Source organism: Hemitrygon akajei, chromosome 20 (genome assembly GCF_048418815.1).
Source record: "Hemitrygon akajei chromosome 20, sHemAka1.3, whole genome shotgun sequence".
In the NCBI taxonomy this organism is placed as follows: Eukaryota; Metazoa; Chordata; class Chondrichthyes; order Myliobatiformes; family Dasyatidae; genus Hemitrygon; species Hemitrygon akajei.
The window spans coordinates 27,654,213-27,674,065 of NC_133143.1; the positions used below are offsets into that span (position 1 = coordinate 27,654,213).

Sequence of the window (19,853 nt, forward strand, 5' to 3'; positions counted from 1 at the left end):
GCTTCAGGGAGAAAAGATAAGTGAAAGAAAAACACATTTCTTAAAATTACAAATTAACTGAAGTGACCTGAAAAAAAAGGATTAGCAGATGTGAAGAGATTTCTCAATTTCAAAATTCTTGTTAATAAATTCAAACCTCTCAGTGCACTTGTCTCTGTGCCCCTCCTAATGTGGCCTTGGATAGTCCTGATTTCTTTCACTCATGCACTGTTAAACCCTTAAAGTCCATATTTATAAGACCACAAGACACAGGAGCAGAATTAGGCCATCTGGCCCATCGAGCATGCTCCACCATTCAATCATGTCTGATCTTTTTTTCCGTCTCCTCAGCCCCACTCCACGGCCTCCTCCCTGTAAGCTTTTGATGCCATACCCAATCAAAAACCAATCAATCTTCACCTCAAGTACGTCCAACAACTTGGCCTTCACAGCTGCCTGTGGTAATAAATTCCACAAATTCACCACCCTCTGGCTAAAGAAATTTCTCTACATTTCAGTTTTAAAATGATGTCCCTCTATCCTGAGGCTGTGCCCCCTCGTTCTGGACTCCCCCACCATGGGAAACATCCTTTCCACATCTATTCGGTTTAGGGCTTTCAAAAGGTTTCAATGAGATCTCCCCTCATCCTTCTGAATTCCAGCGAGTACAGACCCAGAGCTATCAAATGTTCCTCATGTGATAACCCTTTCATTCCCTGAATCATCCTTGTGAAACTCTTCTGAACCCTCTCCAATGCCAGCACATCTTTTCTTAGATCCAGAGGCCAAAACTGTTCACAATATTCAAGGTGAGGCCTCACCAATGCCTTATAAAGCCTCAGTATCACATCCCTGCTCTTGTATTCAAGACTTCTTGAAGTGAATGCTAACATTGCATTTGCCTTCCTTACCACTGAATTGACCTGCAAGTTAACCTTTAGGTGCTCTGCACAAGGACCCCCAAGTCCCTTTGCACCTCAGATTTTTAGATTTTCTCCCCGAATAGTCTGCACATTTATTTCTACTCCCAAATTGCATGACTATGCATCTTCCAACACTATTTCATTTGCCACTTTCTTGTCCATTCTCCTCATCTAAGTCCTTCTGCATCCTACCCATTTCCTCAACACTACCTGCCACTCCACCAATTATCCTATCGTCTGCAAACTTGGCAACAATGCCATCTATTCCATCATCTAAATCAGTGATATACAGCATAAAAAGTGGTCACAATACCAACCCTTGCAGGACACCACAAGTCACTGGTAGCCTACCAGAAAAGGATCCTTTTATTCCCAGTTGCTGCCCCCTACCAATCAGCTAATGCTCTAACCATGCCAGTAACCTTCCTGTAATACCATGGGCTCTTAACTTGGTAAGCAGCCACATGTGTGGCACCTTGTCAAAGGCCTTCTGAAAGTCCAAATATACAACATCCACTGCATCCCCTTTATCTATCCTACTTGTAATCTCCTCAAAGAATTCCAACAGGTTCGTCAGCCGAGATTTTCACTTAAGAAAACGATACTGACTTTATCCTATTTTGTCCTGTGTCACCAAGTACTCCATAACCTCATCCTTAACAATTGACTCCAACATCTTCCCAACCACTGAGGTCAGGCTAACTGGTCTATAATTTGCAATTTGCACCATGCCAGAGTCCAAAGTTGATTTGTTTTTATTGTGTAATTATACCAGCAGTTTATAGTTGAAATGACAATAAACTTGACTTGACAATGATTTTTGAAAGATCATTACTAACACCTCCACAATCTCTACTGCTACCTCTTTCAGAACCCTCGGGTATAGTTCATCTGGGCCAGGTGACTTATGTACATAAGAACATAAGAGATAGGAGCAGGAGTAGGCCAATCGGCCCCTCAAGCCTGCTCCGCCATTCAACAAGATCATGGCTGATCCAATCTTAATTCTAGTTTTCACCGAATCCCACAAGGCAACAGTGCCAACCAACAGGGCACCATGCCGCCCATTTTATTTTATTATTCATCCCGCCCAAACCCATGTGATCACCCGGGGGAAAAAAACCGAGTTGCCAATTGAGGAGAAAAAATCTGGAAAATTCCTCTCCGACCCATCCAGGCTATCGAAAACTGGTCCAGGAGATCACATGGCTGATCTAAACCTAGCCTCATGTCCACTTACCTGCTCGCTCACCGTATCCCCTAATGCCATGTTTATCCAGGAAAATGTCTATCTCCGTTTTGAATTTATTGAGTGTAGTAGCTTCCACAGCTCTCTGGGGCAGTAAATTCCACAGCCCCACTACCCTCTGAGTGAAGAAATTTCTCCGCATCTCAGTCCTGGAACGGCATCCCCTTATTTTAAGATTATGCCCCCTAGTCCTAGTTTCACCCATCATTGGGAACATTCTCCCCGCATCCACCCGATCAAGCCCCTTCACAATCTTATATGTTTCAATAAGATCGCCTCTCATTCTTTGGAACTCCAATGAGTAGAGTCCCAATCTACTCAACCTCTCATCATACATCAACCCACCCATCCCCAGAATTAACCTAGTGAACCTTCTCTGCACTGCCTCGAGAGCCAGTATGTCCTTTCTTAAATATGGACACCAGAACTGCACGCAGTACTCCAGGTGTGGTCTCACCAATACCCGGTACAACTGCAGTAAGACCTCCCTGTTCTTATACTCCATCCCCCTAGCAATAAAAGCCAGCATCCCATTGGCCTTCTTGACCACCTGCTGCACTTGCATACTAACTTTTTGTGTTTCCTGTACCAGGACCCCCAGATCCCTTTGCACAGAAGCACTTTCCAGTTTCTCTCCATTTAGATAATAACTTGCTCTATTATTTTTCCTGCCAAAGTGCAAGACCTCACACTTGTCAGTATTATATTTCATCTGCCAAATGTCTGCCCAATCACTCAGCCTATCTATGTCCCCCTGCAGGGTTTCAATGTCCTCTGCGCTCATTACACTCCCTCCCATCTTTGTGTCATCAACAAACTTCGATATGTTGCACTTAGTCCCTTTCTCCAAATCATTAATATAGATTGTAAAGAGTTGGGGTCCCAACACCGACCCCTGCGGAACACCACTAGTCACCAACTGCCAGTCTGAGAATAAACCATTTATCCCAACTCTCTGTTTTCTGTTAGAAAGCCAATCCTCCACCCATGCCAGAATATTATCCCCAATCCCATGATTTTTTACTTTAAGTAATAATCTTTGGTGTGGCACCTTGTCAAATGCCTTTTGGAAGTCCAAATACACCACATCCACTGGTTCCCCTTTATCTACCCTATATGTTATGTCCTCAAAGAACTCCAACAAATTTGTCAAACATGACTTCCCTTTTGTAAAGCCATGCTGACTTTGTCCTATGAAGCTATGTTTATCCAAATGCCCTGTTACTGTTTCCTTAATTATCGATTCCAACATTTTGCCAACCACAGATGTTAGGCTAACTGTCCTATAATTCCCAGCCTTCTGTCTATTGCCCTTTTTAAATAAAGGAGTTACATTAGCATTTTTCCAATCTGCCGGGACCATTGCCGAGTCCAGCGAGTTTTGAAAAATTATCACTAATGCATCCACAATCCCGACCGCCACTTCCCTTAAGACCCTAGGATGCAAGCCATCCGGTCCAGGGGATTTATCCACCTTCAGTCCCATTAATTTATCAAGTACCATTTCCGTGGTGATTTGAATCGTAGTTAGCTTCTCTCCCCCTAGAGCCCCCTGTTTATCCAGTGTTGGGATATTTTGAGTGTCCTCTACTGTAAACACTGATACAAAATATTTGTTCAGCACTTCCGCCATCTCCATGTCCCCTACCATTAATTTCCCGGTCTCATGTTTTAGGGGACCAACATTTACTTTAGCCACCCTTTTTCTTTTTATGTAACTATAAAAACTCTTACTATCTGCTTTTATGTTTTTTGCCAATTTACTTTCATAATCTATCTTCCCCTTCTTAATCTTTTTGTTATTTGCTGCTGATCTTTAAAAGCTTCTCGATCTTCAATCTTCCCACTAGATTTAGCTACCTTATATAACTTTCTTTTTAGTCGTATACTTTGCTTTATTTCTTTACTTAGTCACGGATAACTATTTTTTCTTTTACACCCTTTTTTCTTCAGTGGAATATATTTTTCTTGATAGTTGTAAAATAACTCCTTAAATATACACCACTGATCAAGTACCGATCTACCCTTTAATCTATTTTCCCAATCCATCTTAAGCAATACCGCTCTCATACCATCATAGTCTCCTTTATTTAAGCTCAGTACGCTTGTTTGAGATCCAACCCTCTCATCCTCTAATTGAATATGGAATTCGACCATGTTATGGTCACTCATTCCAAAGGGATCCTTTACTAGGACATTTTTTATTAGTCCTGTCTCATTACACAGGACCAGATCTAAGACTGCTTGCCCCCTTGTCGGCTCAGTAACGTATTGTTCAAGGAACCCATTCCGAATATACTCAATAAACTCTTCTTCAAGGCTGCCATGTCCGACTTGATTAGTCCAGTCAATATGAAAGTTAAAATCCCCCATAATTATAGCTGTTCCCTTATTACAAGCCCCAACTATTTCCTGATTTATGCTCCGACCAACTGAGTTACAGCTGTTTAGAGGCCTATAGACTACTCCCACCACTGCTTTTTTCCCTTTACTATTTCTTATTTCTACCCAAATTGTTTCGTTATCCTGATCCTTTGAGCCAATATCATTTCACTTTATTGCAGTGATTTCTTGCTTTATTAACATAGCCACCCCACCTCCTTTTCCTTCTTGCCTGTCTCTCCTAATTGTCGAATACCCTTGTATGTTTAATTCCCAGTCCTGGTCACCCTTAGGTACCCTTAGGTCTTTCAGCTTTTTGAGTACCTTCTCCATTTTTGGAATTCATCTATCCTGCACCTTCCTCATTTTTCCCCAGAAACTCACACCATTGCCACTCTGCTGTCATCCCTGCCAGCATCTCCTTCCAATTTACTTTGGCCGACTCCTCTCTCATGCTATTGTCATTTCCTTTACTCCACTGAAAGTCAGACTTTACTTTCTCCCTGTCAAATTTCAAGCTGAACTCAATCATATTGTGATCATTGCCTCCTACTGGCTTTTTACCTTGAGCTCCCCAATCACCTCTGGTTCATTACATAACACCCAATCCAGTATAGCTGATCAATTATGGATAACTCTGAACATCCTCTACATAGCACCATCCAGAGACAGAGAAGCAGTTTCAGCGACAGGTTACTATCGATACAATGCTCCTCAGACAGGATGAAGAGGTCAATAATCCCCAATGCCATTAGGCTTTACAATTCTACCGCCAGGACTTAAGAACTTTTTAAAAGCTATTATTAATGCTTTTTGAGATAGTGATTTAGATGCATATCATATTTTTTACTGAGTTAAGTATTGTATGTAATTAGTTTTGCTACAACAAGTGTATGGGACATTGGAAAAAAAGTTGAATTTCCCCATGGGGATGAATAAAGTATCTATCTATCTATCTATCTAGTAGGCTCAGTAACAAACTACTTTAAAAAGCCATCTCGTAGGCATTCAACAAACTCACTCTCTTGAGATCCATTACCAACCTGATTTTCCCAATCAACCTGAATGTTGAAATCTCCCATGACTATCATAACATTGCCTTTTTGACATACTTTTTCTATTTCCTGTTGTAATCTGTGGTCCACATCTCAGCTACTGTTGGGATGCCTATATATAACTGCCATCAGGGTCCTTTTACCTTTGCAGGATCTTAACTCAACCCACAAGGATTCAACATCTTCCAATCCTATGTCACATCTTTCTTTACCAGCAAAGCCACGCCACCCCCTCTTCCTAACTTCCTATCTCTCTGATACAATGTGTAACCTTGGACATTCAGCTCCCAACTACAACCATCCTTCATATTTCCTTCCTTAATCTCAGTCTTTCCAGTCTATATTACCTCCTAAATGAGCAATTATCTTCTTGTGTGACTTTTGTCAATCTTTTTATGAGCACTCTTTTTATGCAGTAGTATGATTAATTTGCTTCCACACCAGTTTGGTGGGTTTTCAGATGACTAATGAGACCAATGCAATAACCGCTGACTCTCGCATGGATGCCTACTGGGGCAACGTGCATTCCATGTGCCACTTTATCAGGACCGATGCAGGGCTTGTGTGTACAGTACTCAGAGTGCATGGCCCGTCCCAAACAGTCCTCCTCTGCTTTGGGTGGTCACGGGCCAGACGCTTCCAGGAGTAAGTGGGATGTTGTATTTCTCAAAGGAGTCTTTGAGAGCATCCACGGATCTTTCCCTCTGTCCACCTAGTGACCTCAGCTACAACACAGCTCAGGATAAGGTGTCTGCTTCTGGAGCCTTGAGCCAAACATGCAAACAAAGTGACCTGTCCAGATTAGTTAATCACCTCTAATCTTCCTGGGAATACCATCCCACAGTCCTTTGCAGAAGCCAGTGCCGCCGATTTGTATATACCCAATGAAATAACGAGCCTTCTGCTTCCATGCTTTTAAACATGGACCAGATTATCAGCATTCCAACAGTGCCAGGCAATCAGCCCATCTTTCAGGGCGAATGCCATTTTGATTTCATTGTCAACTGGAATACAGTCTAGACTTGATGTTGAAGGAGTACCAGCTGAAGAATGATAACATGCTGTCCCAACTCTCCGAGGCCAACAGAGAGCACGTTAATCCCTTGGGAAACTTTTCTAACTTCATGAGCAGTGGGTATGAATAAATGAACACTGAAGCAATATTTAATTAATTTTCCCCATCAATATGTCCAAGTTAATCTAGTGATGTTGAAACAGGTGTTCTGCTTTGCGGTTTCCCCACTACTGTGATAATATCGCTCAAAATAATCCCACCCTCAATTGAGAGTCACATATTAGGGGGTTGCCATGCTGGGGTCCACAGGACCCTCAGTTAGTGGTAGGGGTCTGTGGCATAAAAATGGTTGGGAACCCCTTCCAAACAGTAGTAGCCCCTTCCAAAATTGTTTTGGCCTGCACTACATCACAAGAGGCCAGAGTGCACAACCGCAAACACTGACGGGCTGCACTTAAACTCCTCCCTGTTACAATCAGTAGAATGCCCTTCAAACTAAATGCACTTCAAAGGCTCACTTTCAGAAAAATAAAACAGATTTCTTCACGGCCCAAGGAATGAGATAAATGACGAGCCCACTTAAAACTGACCAATCTTTCTGTGCTTAGAAGGACATCAAAACAAATCGGTAAGCGGTAACTTGGTGATGCATGCACCGGGAACACTCTCGTGTCTACGTTTTGTCTGGTTGCAAGATGCTTGGCTTTCTAGTTCTTAAAGAAATGTGCTTCAAATTAATTACTTTGAAGTTAAGCGGGGGGAAAAAAACATCCTTCCAGCACAAAGCAGATTCTTCAGTACTGGGCCTGTCATACTTTCCATCCCCTGTAACCCAGCTGGAAGGCAATTTGCGTGGCAGCCAAAAGGACCCGTCTACACCGAAATAAGAAAGGACTTTCTGAACTGTTTTGCCAGTTCCGCTCAAATTAAAAGTCAGAACCGAGGCCAAACACTGCTCACGCTTTCCACTCCACCCACTGGGCGCTCGCTCCTACGATGCGATCTAGGACTCCTGTCCGAAGTTGGGGTGGGACGGCGACGCCGGCAGACCGGCATGCGGTCAGGCCGAGTCACCCCCACCCGCACTTCGGGGGAACCCCTCGGTTCGAGCCAGGGGGCCACCGCACCAGCACCATTTTACTGGTACACTTTTGTTTCAGATAAAGGGATACTCTGTGCCAATTCCTTTTGGTGGAGATGTAGCAATTCCAGTCAGTCCAATTGAGAGAGCCTGGCTGCTGAAAGCCCAATCACTCCCACTACATGTACCGTCCTTCAGATTCCTGTGACCGCCGTGCACACACGCAGAAGACCACAATCAGAGTAGGGAAAGGGACTGCAAGGTCGCTCTTGGGCTGTCCGCAACTGGTGAATAGAAAAGGAAAATGCTGCGGGCAGAAAGCGCGAGGCCCAGTTGCCAACTGTAACTAGGGATAGAATCCGCCGGGGCACCGAGGGGACAATGCACAAAGCACCATTCAAACAGATATTTAAAAACACACACACACGCATGCAGCAGGCTTACAAATTAGTCACCGCCGCTCTTGGTTTGCCATAATCACTAAAAAACGACGTTCTGTCTCGCCGCGCAAACACGGCGAGGGCGCTGACTTTAATTTAAAAAGCTTTACTCTGAAGAGGTCTAAAAGAAGCAATGACCTACCGCCTATTGCAGCTGCCTTCTCCACCATCTCAACCCTAGTGTGGCCGTGCGCTCGCTACCGCTGTCATCTGTATACGCCTCCTGCTGGTCACTCCCTCCAACTAGGAATCAAAACCTCACTAGTCATTGACTTCCACTACAACGTTCAAAGCTGAAAATAAACAACAAAATGAGTCTGAACCACACATTTGTATCGATTAATGTGGCAATAGTTTTATGTGATGGAAAGGGTTTCTATCACTGACTGCTGACTCTTCTCCTTCAGACTGTCTTATCTGAGTCAGAAGGGTTCAGATTCAGATTTGGCCCAGAAATCCTGCAGCAGGTGTGTGAGCAATGTTCCACAGTACTACTGCAGGGATGCTGCTCATTTGAAAGTCTCATCCTTAATCAGTCCTGGTGAAGGGTTTCGGCCCAAAACGTCGACTACACTCTTTTCCATAGATGCTGCCTGGCCTGCTGAGTCCCTCCAGCATTCCATGTGTGATTCTGCAGAGGAGGTGTTTAAGTAAAGCTCTGCCTGTTCCTTGAGACTGATGTAAAAGATCCTGTAACACCAATGAAAGTCACAAACTGAAATATCAACTCTTCATCTCTCTGTACAGAAACTCTCTAATCTGTTAACCATTTCATCTAATATCCATAATATCTGTAGTATTCTGCTTTTGTGTACTGTTGCACTATTTTATACAGTCATAAGCACAGAAGTGGATCTTTCAGCCCATCTAGTTCTTGCTGACCCGGTTTTCTGCCTAGTCTCATCTACCTGCACTCAGACCATAGCCCTCCATACCTCTGTTACCCAGTTACCTATTCAAACTTCTTTTAAACGTTACACTGAACCTCCATCTACCACTTCCGCTGGCAGCTCATTCCACATCGCACCACCCTCTGAGTGAAGTAGTTCCCCTAAATCTGGAGTTCCCAGCCTTTCTCATGCCATGGAGTGTTACTATTAACCGAGGGGTCCATAGACCACAGGTTGGGCAACGCTGTCTGAGATATTTTACCTTTTGATGTAAACCTATGACTTCTAGTTCTTGTCTCACTGAACCTGGGGAGTGGGGAGAAGCCTGCACACATTCTCCCTATCTATACCCCACATAAGATCTATGAGATCACCCCTCATTCTCCTGTGCTCCAGGGGATAAAATCCTAACCAATTCAGCCTATCCCTGTAACTCACATCCTTCATTTACAGCATCCACCTAAATTTTCTCTGCACTCTTTCAAGCTCATCAATATCATTCTTAACAGTAGGTGATGAGAATTTGAAGAATGGAGGAAAGTTCTGAACAATTATCACTCAACTGCCCAAAAGCAGATTGTCTGGTCTTTATCATAATTGTTTATGGGATCTTTTTCTGTGCAAATTGGCTGTCACATTTCCTAAAGCTCAACAGTAAATGCACTTCATATGAATTTCAATGGCAAGTCAGAGTATTCAAAGGTATAAAAGATGCTCTATAAATGTGAAATATCCTTCTGAATACCTGCGTAGATTCAATTGACTCCACTATTTCACTCAAAAATGCTGCAGTTTCATTGATGATAATAACTCAATTATATCTACCATATACGTATGTTTTTAGAAGATTGGCTCACCTGCCTTGACTTGGTTATGTATTTCTCTGGAGTAAAAGGTCACATGGGCTATTTGTAGCAAGGTTTGTTTTGATTGACATTGAACTCATCCATAATTGAACTATTGACACAGAAGAAAAATCAAGTCTTTTGCAGAGAAATATGGTGCAAGGAAAATAAATGGGAGGAAGTTTGTACAAGAAAATCCTCCCACTAACTGAGCTTCCTGCCTTAGCCACATCACTGTACCGAATCCCGGATGCTTCCAAAGAGGATGCCAGAGGAAATGAAAATCGGAATTCAAACCCTGGCTGTTTCCACAGACCCAGCTGGGGGTGATTAGAGAATTGCTTTGGCTAAAAGCTGGAAACAGGTTTCCTTTTATCAAAGCTAGAGGATCTTTTCCTTTTTCCTAAGAGTGCAGACAGAACTGTAGTTAAGCACTCAGAACTTTGGCAGAGCAGACTTGATGGGCTGATGGCCTAATTCTGCTCCTATATCTATGGTCTATCCATAGATGGCACTTCCAATTGTGCAGAGCATGGAGTCTGCAGTGGAGCATTACACTAGATTACTGAATAACTAACCTGCTTTAGGATTCCCACCTGGGCTCTTCCAATTCAGAGATTAGACAGTTACCATTGAACAAAAGACCACAGCAGGAACTACTGAGTCATACAGGACAAAACAGGCCCTTCAGCCCATCTAGTCAACCATCACACACCCATTAATATTAAACACGCATTGATTCCATTTGATTCCACTTTCTCATCAACTCCCCCTCCACTCACCTACATGCTAGGGTCAATTTACAGTGGCCCATTTATCTTCCAACTTGCACACCTTTGGGATGTAGGATGAATGTGAAGCAGCCACAGAGTGCTACCACACTCCCCTTTCCTATCAATATGATCCCTCTTTCCCAACGTTACAGAGAGAAACACCCAGGATAAAGAGAAAACAGCTTTTATAGAAAGGTTCTACCCACTAACACATTATAAAGGAGTACAACCAAACTTATTTTTTCTTTTTCTCCTTACAGTAATGCAGGGATAAATTATAAAGTGAGTAAAATACACACTTAGCTGTTCAAAATCTAATTTTACATTGGACATGCATCATTGGAACAGGCCACTTTGCAAACCATCCCAGATTGGCATTCACAGTTCAATTGAGCCTCTTTGTTCAGCCAAGTCTGTCAATGTAACCCGCTATTCGCTTTTCCTTATGTGCTTGTCCGTCCTTCTACAACCACCACCAGCCCTCCCACTGAAAGAGCTCCTAAAATATTCACTTCTATTATATTCTGTGGAAGTGAGTTTCACATTCTGAGCTTTGGATAAAGAAGATTCTTCTAAATTTCCAACACGAGCAGCACTGTCGACGTTTCGGGCCTTCGTCCTGACGAAGGGTCTCGGCCCAAAATGTCAACAGAGCTTCTTCCTATAGATGCTGCCTGGCCTGCTGCGTTCCACCATCATTTTGTGTGTGTTCTAAATTTCCAGCTGGGTTTCTTGGCCACGATCTTACATTAATGAAATGTAGTTATCCTGTATGTAGGCCTCACTAACATCTTATACAACTTCAACGTAACATCCCAATTTCTGAACTCAATACTTATGAAGGCCAATGTACCAAAAGCTTTCTTTACAACCCTATCTACATATGTCTGTGACCTTTCTGTTGAATCATCCTTTCCTGATATGTATACTTCCATACGTTTGCTAATTTTCTCGATGCCCTTTTTATTGTCCATGACGACCAGGACTATGAAATGTGATCTGAACAAAATTTGACACAAGTTTAGCAAAAGTTCATTTCTTTTCAATTTTGTTCCTTCAGATATAACCCTAATACTTGATTTGCATTTTGTATGATTCTGTTAACCCATGATCTGTGTATTTGTTTCCAAAACCCCTTTGCTTCTCTAGGCCAACTAATCATAGAGTTACGGAGTCAAATAACATAGAAAAAAAGCCCTTCATGCTCATGCTAACCTATTTTCCATCTACATTAATCCTACTTTGCTTGCAGTAGCACCTTCTATACCTTGCCGATTCAACTGTCTGTCTAAATGCCCCTCAAACATAGAAATTTGTCGTGCTCTCTTCTCACTGCTGCCAACAGGAAGGAGGCAATTGGGTCCCACACCACCTGGTTCAGGAATGTTATTATCCTTCAACCATCAGGCTCCTAAACCAGAGCGGATAACTTCACTCATCGTAACACAGGACTGATTCAAGGATTCACTTGCAAGGATGTGACAAATCATGTCCTGAATGTTATTTATTATTATTTGTTGTTTTTTTAAACTTGCATAGCTTGCCTTCTTTTGAACATTGGTTGTTTGTCCATCATTGTTTGTTTGTAGTTTTTCATTGATTCTATTGTATTTCTTTGTATCTAATGTGAATGCCTGCAAGAAAATGAATCTCAGAATAATATATAGTGATATATACAGGTACAAACTTCAATAATGAATTTACTTTTGGACTTTGAACTTTAATTCTATGCGATTCCACATCCTCTGAGGAGCATTCGGTTCTTAAGGTTGTCAAGCCGAGGGGTGGTAGTTGGGGACAAGCTCCAACTACCTAAAAGTGCTCCTCACGGCATGCGCCTCAAATAATCTCTGACAACCAAGTCCAACTCCTGGCCTTCTCGTGTGGCTTAGCCTCTAAGCCTGGTGGAACTGTTTCTACTGAGAGGAGAAGGGGCGAAGGTGGGTCCTGGCGCCTTAAAACCAGTGCTTCGGGTGGATGGAGCTCGTCAGCCTGGGAAGGCAGTCCATTTAAGAGAGGGAAAACTCTGCTTTCAAACCTCCGCTGCCTTGCGGCCATACCCACTCATGGGAAAGGCTTCGGGAGTAAACCCTGAGGACAAATCCAGAGCTGGAGTCCCTAAGGCAGTCCGACGTTGCCTTCAACCTCGTTCTTGACACTGGTGCCAAGTTGTATTGGCCCTTGCCTTTCCCTTGGACAACATCGGTGGTGTGGAGAGAGGAGACTTGCTGCATGGGCAACTGCCGGTCTTCCATACAACCCTGCCCAGGCCTGCGCCCTGGAAACCTTCCAGTGCAGATCCATGGTCCCGCGAGACTAACGATGCCACCACTGATGACACATTCTAGATATAATCACTCCCAGTGTAAAAAACACTTAAACTTTAGATCTCTTTAAAACTCTATCTCTCACCTTAAAACAATGTCCTGTTGTTTTTGATGCCCCGTCATGGGGAACTTAACTTTCAGGCGACCTTCATATTCTTTTACTAAGCTGTTCAATCTTGTATTTATTAGTGTCAAACGACTTTTTCCAAACATTTGCCCATTCTGCAAGCTTCTCGGTGCCCTGAAGTAGAATGTAGACCTCCTCCTCAGTATCATCCTCCCAACCTGGTATCATCTACAGATTTAGAAGTTTTGATTTTGAATCTAAAGTTAGTATGAACTGCAAGAAGTTTTGTGGAGTGCTGCTTCCCACCTTCTTCCAAACGAAAGGTTCATTTTATCACTTTCTCTGTTTTCAGTGTTGAAGACAGCAAGGAATCAATTTTGCTGCTTGGTTTTCATTTTCTTATCTTAATTTTCAGATTATTTTAATGTGCCTTAATGAAAAATAAGTGAATTATCTCACAATTTAGCAGGACCTCCATGGTGGTAATCTCCGGATTACTCCCTGTGCCACAAGCTAGGGAAGGTCAGAATAGGAAGATAGCACAGGCGAATGAGTGGCTGAGGAGATGTGCAGGGGGCAGGGTTTCACATTTTTGAATCATTGGAACCTTTTCTGGGGAAGAGGTGACCTGTACAAAAGGGGCAGGTTGCACCTGAACTGGAGGGGAACCTATATCCTGGGAGGGATGTTTGCTAATGCAATTGGGGAGGGTTTAAACTAGATTTACAGGGGTGGTGAGGACTGAAGTGAAGAGGCAGAGGATGGAGCATTTGGGGCACAAGTAGAGACAGCTTGTAGGGAGTTTGTGAGGAAGGATAGGCAGATGATAGATCAAAGATGCACTCAGCCAGTTAGTTCGAGATGTGTCTCTTTTAATGCAAGGAGTATCATAAACAAGGTGAATGAACTTAGAGCATGGGCCATTGTGGCCTTTACAGAGACCTTGATGTCTCAGGGGCAGGAATAGCTGCTGAGTGTGCCCAGCTTTAGGTGTTTTAAAAAGGACAGGGAGGGAAGCAAAAGAGGTGGGGAAGTGGCACCGCTAATCAGGGATAGTATCACTGTTGCAGAAAAGGAGGAATTGTCTACTGTGTCATTGTGGGTGGAAGTCAGAAACAGGAAGGGGACAATAATTCTACTGGGTATTTTTTTATAGACACCCGCCCCCCCCCCCCCCCACCGATGGTAACAAAGGCATCAAGGAGCAGATAATGAAGCAGATTTTCAGGATGTATATTGTATACATTATTCTGACATTAAATGTACCTATAGAAACCTATTGAGATTCTGGAACAGTGCAATAATAATAGGGTTGTTGTGATGGGTGATTTTAACTTTCCTGATATTGACTGGCATCTCCTTAGAGCAAGGGGTTTAGATGAGGTGGAGTTTGTTAGGTGTGTTCAGGAAGGTTTCCTGATGCAATATATCGATAAGCCAACTAGAAGAGAGGCTGTACTTGATCTGGTATTCAGGTGTCAGATCTCTCAGTGGGAGAACATTTTGGAGGTAGTGATCACAACTCTATCTCCTTTACCATGGTGCTGGAGAGGGATAGGAGCAGACAATTTGGGAAAACATTTATTTGGGGCAGAAACTTGGGAGCAGATGTTCTCAGGGAAATGCACGGCAGAAATGTGGCAAATGTGGGAACATGGCGTTCTGCATAGGTATGTACCATTGAGGCAGGGAAAGGATGGTAAGGTAAAAGAACCATGGTGTACAAAGGATGTAGAAAATCTAGTTAAGAAGAAAAGAAAGCTTACGAAAGATTTAACACACTAGGCACTGTTAGAGCTCTAGAAAATTACAAGGTTGCCAGGAAGGAGCTAAAGAATGAAATTAGGAGAGTTACAAGGGACCATGAGGCCTTGGGGGGTGTTAACAAAAACCCCAAGGCATTCTACAAATATGTGAAGAGCAAGAGGATGAGCCGTGTGAGAATAGGACATCCAACACCCAGGGAAAGGGTCTTTGGCAATTGTGGGGAAGACTTACAGTGGACTGAAATGCTTGAGCATATAGACATTAAGAAAGAAGATGTGCCGGAGCTTTTGAAAAGCATTAAGTTAGGTAAGTCGCCAAGTCTGGATGAGATATACCCCAGGCTACTGTGGGAAACAAGGGAGGAGCTTGCTGAGCCCCAGTGATGATCTTTGCATCATCAACAGGATGGAAGAAGGACCAGTGGATTGGAGGGTTGTGGATGTTGTTCCCTTGTTCAAGAAAGGGAGTAGAGATAATCCAAGAAATTATAAACCAGTGAGTCTTAATTCAGTGTGGGCAAGTTGTTGGAGAAGATCCTGAAAGGCAGGATTTATGAGCGTTTGGAGAGGCAATCTGATTAGGGATAGTCAGCATGGCTTTGTCATGGGTAGATTGTGCCTTACGAGCATGATTGAATTCTTTGAAGATGTAACAAAACACATTGACGAAGGTAGAGTAGAGCAGTGAATGTAGTGTATATGGATTTCAGTAAGGCATTTGATAAGGTACCCCATGCAAGGCTTATTGAGAAAGTAAGGAGACATGGGATCCAAGGGGACATTGCTTTGTGGATCCAGAACTGGCTTGCCCACAGAAGGCAAGGATGGTTGTAGACGGTTCATATTCTGCATGGAGGTTGGTCAGCAGTGGTGTTCCGCAGGGATCTGTTCTGGGACCTCTCCTCTTTGTGATTTTTATAAATGACCTGGATGAGGAAGTAGAATGGTGGGTTAGTAAGCTTGCTGATGACACAAAAGGTGGGGGTGTTGTGGATAGTCTGTAGGGTTGTCAGAGGTCACAGCGGGACATCGATAGGATGCAAAACTAGGCTGAGAAGTGGCAGATGGACTTCAACCCAGATAAGTGTGAAGTGGTTCATTTCGGTAGGTCCGATTTGAAGACAGAATATAATATTAGTGGTAAGACTCTTCGCAATGTGGAGAATCGGAGAGATCTTGGAGTCTGTGTCTATAGGATACTCAAAGCTGCTGCACAGGTTAACGGTGTTGTTAAGAAGGTGTATCGAAAGCGATGTGCGAGGAAGCAGAAGCGAGGCAAATGGGCAGGAGTCCGTGCCAGGCAAAAAGCAAACCCTAGCCGGCCGGCTCTCCTGTCCATTCTGCTCTCCAATGTCCGCTCCCTGGACAATAAAATGGACTACATCCAACTCCAACGTAATACTCGGTGGGAGTACAGAGTTTGCTCCGCGTATGTCTTCACAGAGACATGGCTCACTGATGGGATTTCGGACACTGCCATCCAACTAGACGGGCTAACTTTGTTTCGTTTGGACAGAGATGCAGCTGTCTCCGGTAAGGTCCGTGGTGGTGTGTGTGTTTACATCAACATGGAATGGTGTGAAAACTCTGTGCTGGTTTCCAGACACTGCTCATCGTTAATGGAGTTTGTAGCAGTTCGATGCAGACCATTTTATTTGCCACAGGAATTCACCTCTGTCCTTATATTCAGTGTCTACATTCCCCCCAGCGCTAATGCTAAGGAGGCGCTCTGTGAACTGTATGGGGCTATTAGCGAACTGCAGAACGCACGCCCTGATGGTCTGTTTATTGTCGCTGGTGATTTTAACCACGCGAACCTTAAGTCAGTGCTCCCCAAATTCCATCAGTATGTGGACTTTGCAACAAGGGGGGAGAACGCGTTGGACCTGGTTTACACAAACATCCTCGACACATACCAGGAAGTGCCCCTCCCCCACCTTGGATACTTAGACCACATCTCTGTTATGCTAATCCCAGCATACAGACCACTCGTCAGGCACTCCAGACCAGTTTACAGAGAGGAGGTGCAGCGGCTAACAGACTAGTGCAGAGCCAACAACCTGTCTCTTAATGTGAACAAAACAAAAGAGATGGTTGTTGACTTCAGGAGGACACAGAGCGACCACTCTCCACTGAACATCGATGGCTCCTCGGTAGAGATTGTAAAGAGCACCAAATTTCTTGGTGTTCACCTGACAGAGAATCTCACCTGGTCCCTCAACACCAGCCCCATAGCAAAGAAAGCCCAGCAGCGTCTCTACTTTTTGCGAAGGCTAAAGAAAGTCCATCTCCCACCCCCCCCCCCCCCCCCCCCCCATCCTCATCACATTCTACAGGGGTTGTATTGAGAGCATCCTGAGCGGCTGCATCACTGCCTGGTTCGGAAATTGCACCATCTCGGATTGCAAGACCCTGCAGCAGATAGTGAGGTCCTCTGAGAAGATCATCGGGGTCTCTCTTCCTGCCATCATGGACATTTACACTACACGCTGCATCTACAAAGGAAACAGCATTATGAAGGACCCCATGCACCCCTCATACAATCTCTTCTCCCTCCTGCCATCTGGGAAAAGGCTCCAAAGCATTCGGGCTCTCAGGACCAGACTATATAACAATTTCTTCCCCCAAGCTATCAGACCCCTCAATACCCAGAGCCTGGACTGACACCTTGTCCTACTGTCCTGTTTATTATTTATTGTAATACCAGCACTGTTTTTGTGCACTTTATGCAGTCCAGTGTAGGTTTGTAGTCTAGTATAGCTTTCTCTATGTTTTTTTAATTACGTAGTTCAGTCTAGTTTTTTGTACTATGTCATGTAAACCATGGACCCGAAAAACGTTGTCTCATTTTTACAATGTACTGTACCAGCAGTTATGGTCGAAATGACAATAAAAGTGACTTGACTTGACTTGATGATGTGTCGGTCTTCATCAACCATGAGATTGAGTTCAAGAGCCATGAGGTAATGTTACAGCTATATAAGTCCTTAGTTAGACCAGACTTGGAGTACTGTGTTCAGTTCTGGATACCTCACTGCAGGAAGAATGTGGATACTTTAGAGAGAGTGCAGAGGAGGTTTACAAGGATGTTGCCTGCATTGGGGAGCATGCCTTATGAGAATAGTTTAAGTGAACTTGGCCTTTTTCCTTGGAGTGACAGAGGATGAGAGGAGACCTGGTTGAGGTGTATAAAATGATGAGATGTATTGATTGTTTGGATAGCCAGAGATTTTTTTCCCAGGGCTGAAATGGCTAACACGAGGGGCCATAGTTTTAAGGTGCTTGGACGTAGGTACAGGGAGAATGTCAGAGGTAAATTTTTCTCACAGGGAGTGATGGGTGCGTGGAATGCACTGCCATCTATAGTGGTGGAGGCAGATACAATAGGGTCTTTTAAGAGAGTCTTAGATAGGTACATGGAGCTTAGAAAAATAGAGGGCTGTGCAATAGGGAAATTCTAGACAGTTTCTAGAGTAGGTTACATGGTCGGCAAAACATTGTGGGCCAAAGGATCTGTAATATGCTGTAGATTACTATGTTCTATGTAGGTAATTTAAATTAGACAATAGAAACAACACAACTAAGAATCAATTTATTGTTGATCTTTCATTATTTGACAATTGTAATGAAGTTAATATGAATTAAGGGAACCAGACCACAATTTGAATAAGTTACTGACTTATTTGGCTGCTGAGACCTTGCTATAGTTTAATTCTAAAATACCTTTCATTTGAATCTTTCATAACACAGAATATGTAATATCATAATGCAATTCGCTTGACCTATAAGAACTGGCACACAATACATAAGAACACAATTCAAATTCATCAACTAATTAGTTTATCATGGGCTGTCAGAATAGCAGTTCAAATACTACTCTCACTACAATTCCTTTTTCATCTCGACAGTCCACGAGGAACCTTGGCATCCTCCTTCGGAAATTCAGCCAGATCCCAGGCAAAGTTCCAACAAGACAAGTCAGATCCACTGCCAGAATTTAGTGACATATGTAGCTGAGGGACTTGACATCACTTAGCATGTCTTCTGCAGATTAACTGTCAGCATGCATCTCTCTGCAATTCCAAAGGAACGAAAAAGCTGAAAAAATAGGTAAAATTTAAGAAGTTGGAACTTTGATATGAGGATTTTAAAAAATAACATTGGCTGCACTTTTTGAGCATGAAGGAAAACAAAAAGCAGACATCCAAAGTCCTGCTTTTCTCTACTCCATGGTCCTAAGATTCAAATACAGCTTTTTGTCATTAGAGAGTTTGTCAATCACATTTCATGGTCTGACACTTCAAAGGAAGAATTTACAAGCTGTATCTGTTCCTGTTCAGGCATTCTGAAGGAATCTACTTAACTCCTTCAGCGTTAGGATTTGTTCTTTTTCAGAAAGCTCATATTTGTCAGAAAGGAATTATACCAACTGTAATAGTCTATTCTATCTTGGCTGCAGTGATCTAGACAATTATTACTAATGTTTGCGACTCCCAACTGGAATTACATCTCTTCTGGAAAGACAACCTGGGGAGAGAAAGAATTATTATTACTGAATGGGTTGGCTTCCCCTAGACCAGCTCAAGAGGAAGGCAATTAGAGAAAATAAAACATGCAATATTTAATGGCTAGGAAGATAAACTGATTTCTCTCTTATTGTCCAACCAGGTCACTTAAAATGCAATTACGTCCATCTCTATAGACCATGACAACATTTGATACTAGGCACATCTTTCGTCAGTTCAAGATGCAAATCTGTCACAATGCACCAAACTGCAATTTCCCATAATTTTTTTCAGCCTTCAAAAAGTCCACTCACATAAGAATAAATACACCCTCTGTTACTTCTGATGCAGCCTCAGAAGTACTGGGAGAGGACAGGCTTTGAAACTTACTGACTGAAAAATGAAAATTTTGGTATCCTAGAAATCTTGTATCAAATCAGAAAGTGCTAGAAATATTCAGCTGATCAGGGAGCATCTATGAAAAGTGAAACTGTTAATGTTTCAAGTCCAGGACTTTTTTTTATATCAGAAATGAACAAAAAAAAAACTAGTAGAG

General features: G+C 43.0%; 1 protein-coding gene across 1 annotated transcript in view; it reads right to left on the reverse strand.

Annotated features, from left to right (window-relative positions):
• Positions 1 to 8,404, reverse strand: part of elmo1 (engulfment and cell motility 1 (ced-12 homolog, C. elegans)) — a 224,673-nt gene extending 216,269 nt beyond the window's left edge. The window contains exon 1 of the mRNA XM_073024050.1: positions 8,267 to 8,404. The gene's annotated coding sequence lies outside the window, so the exon portion shown is untranslated. The remainder of the gene's footprint in view (positions 1 to 8,266) is intronic.
• Between the last annotated feature and the right edge of the window lie 11,449 nt (positions 8,405 to 19,853).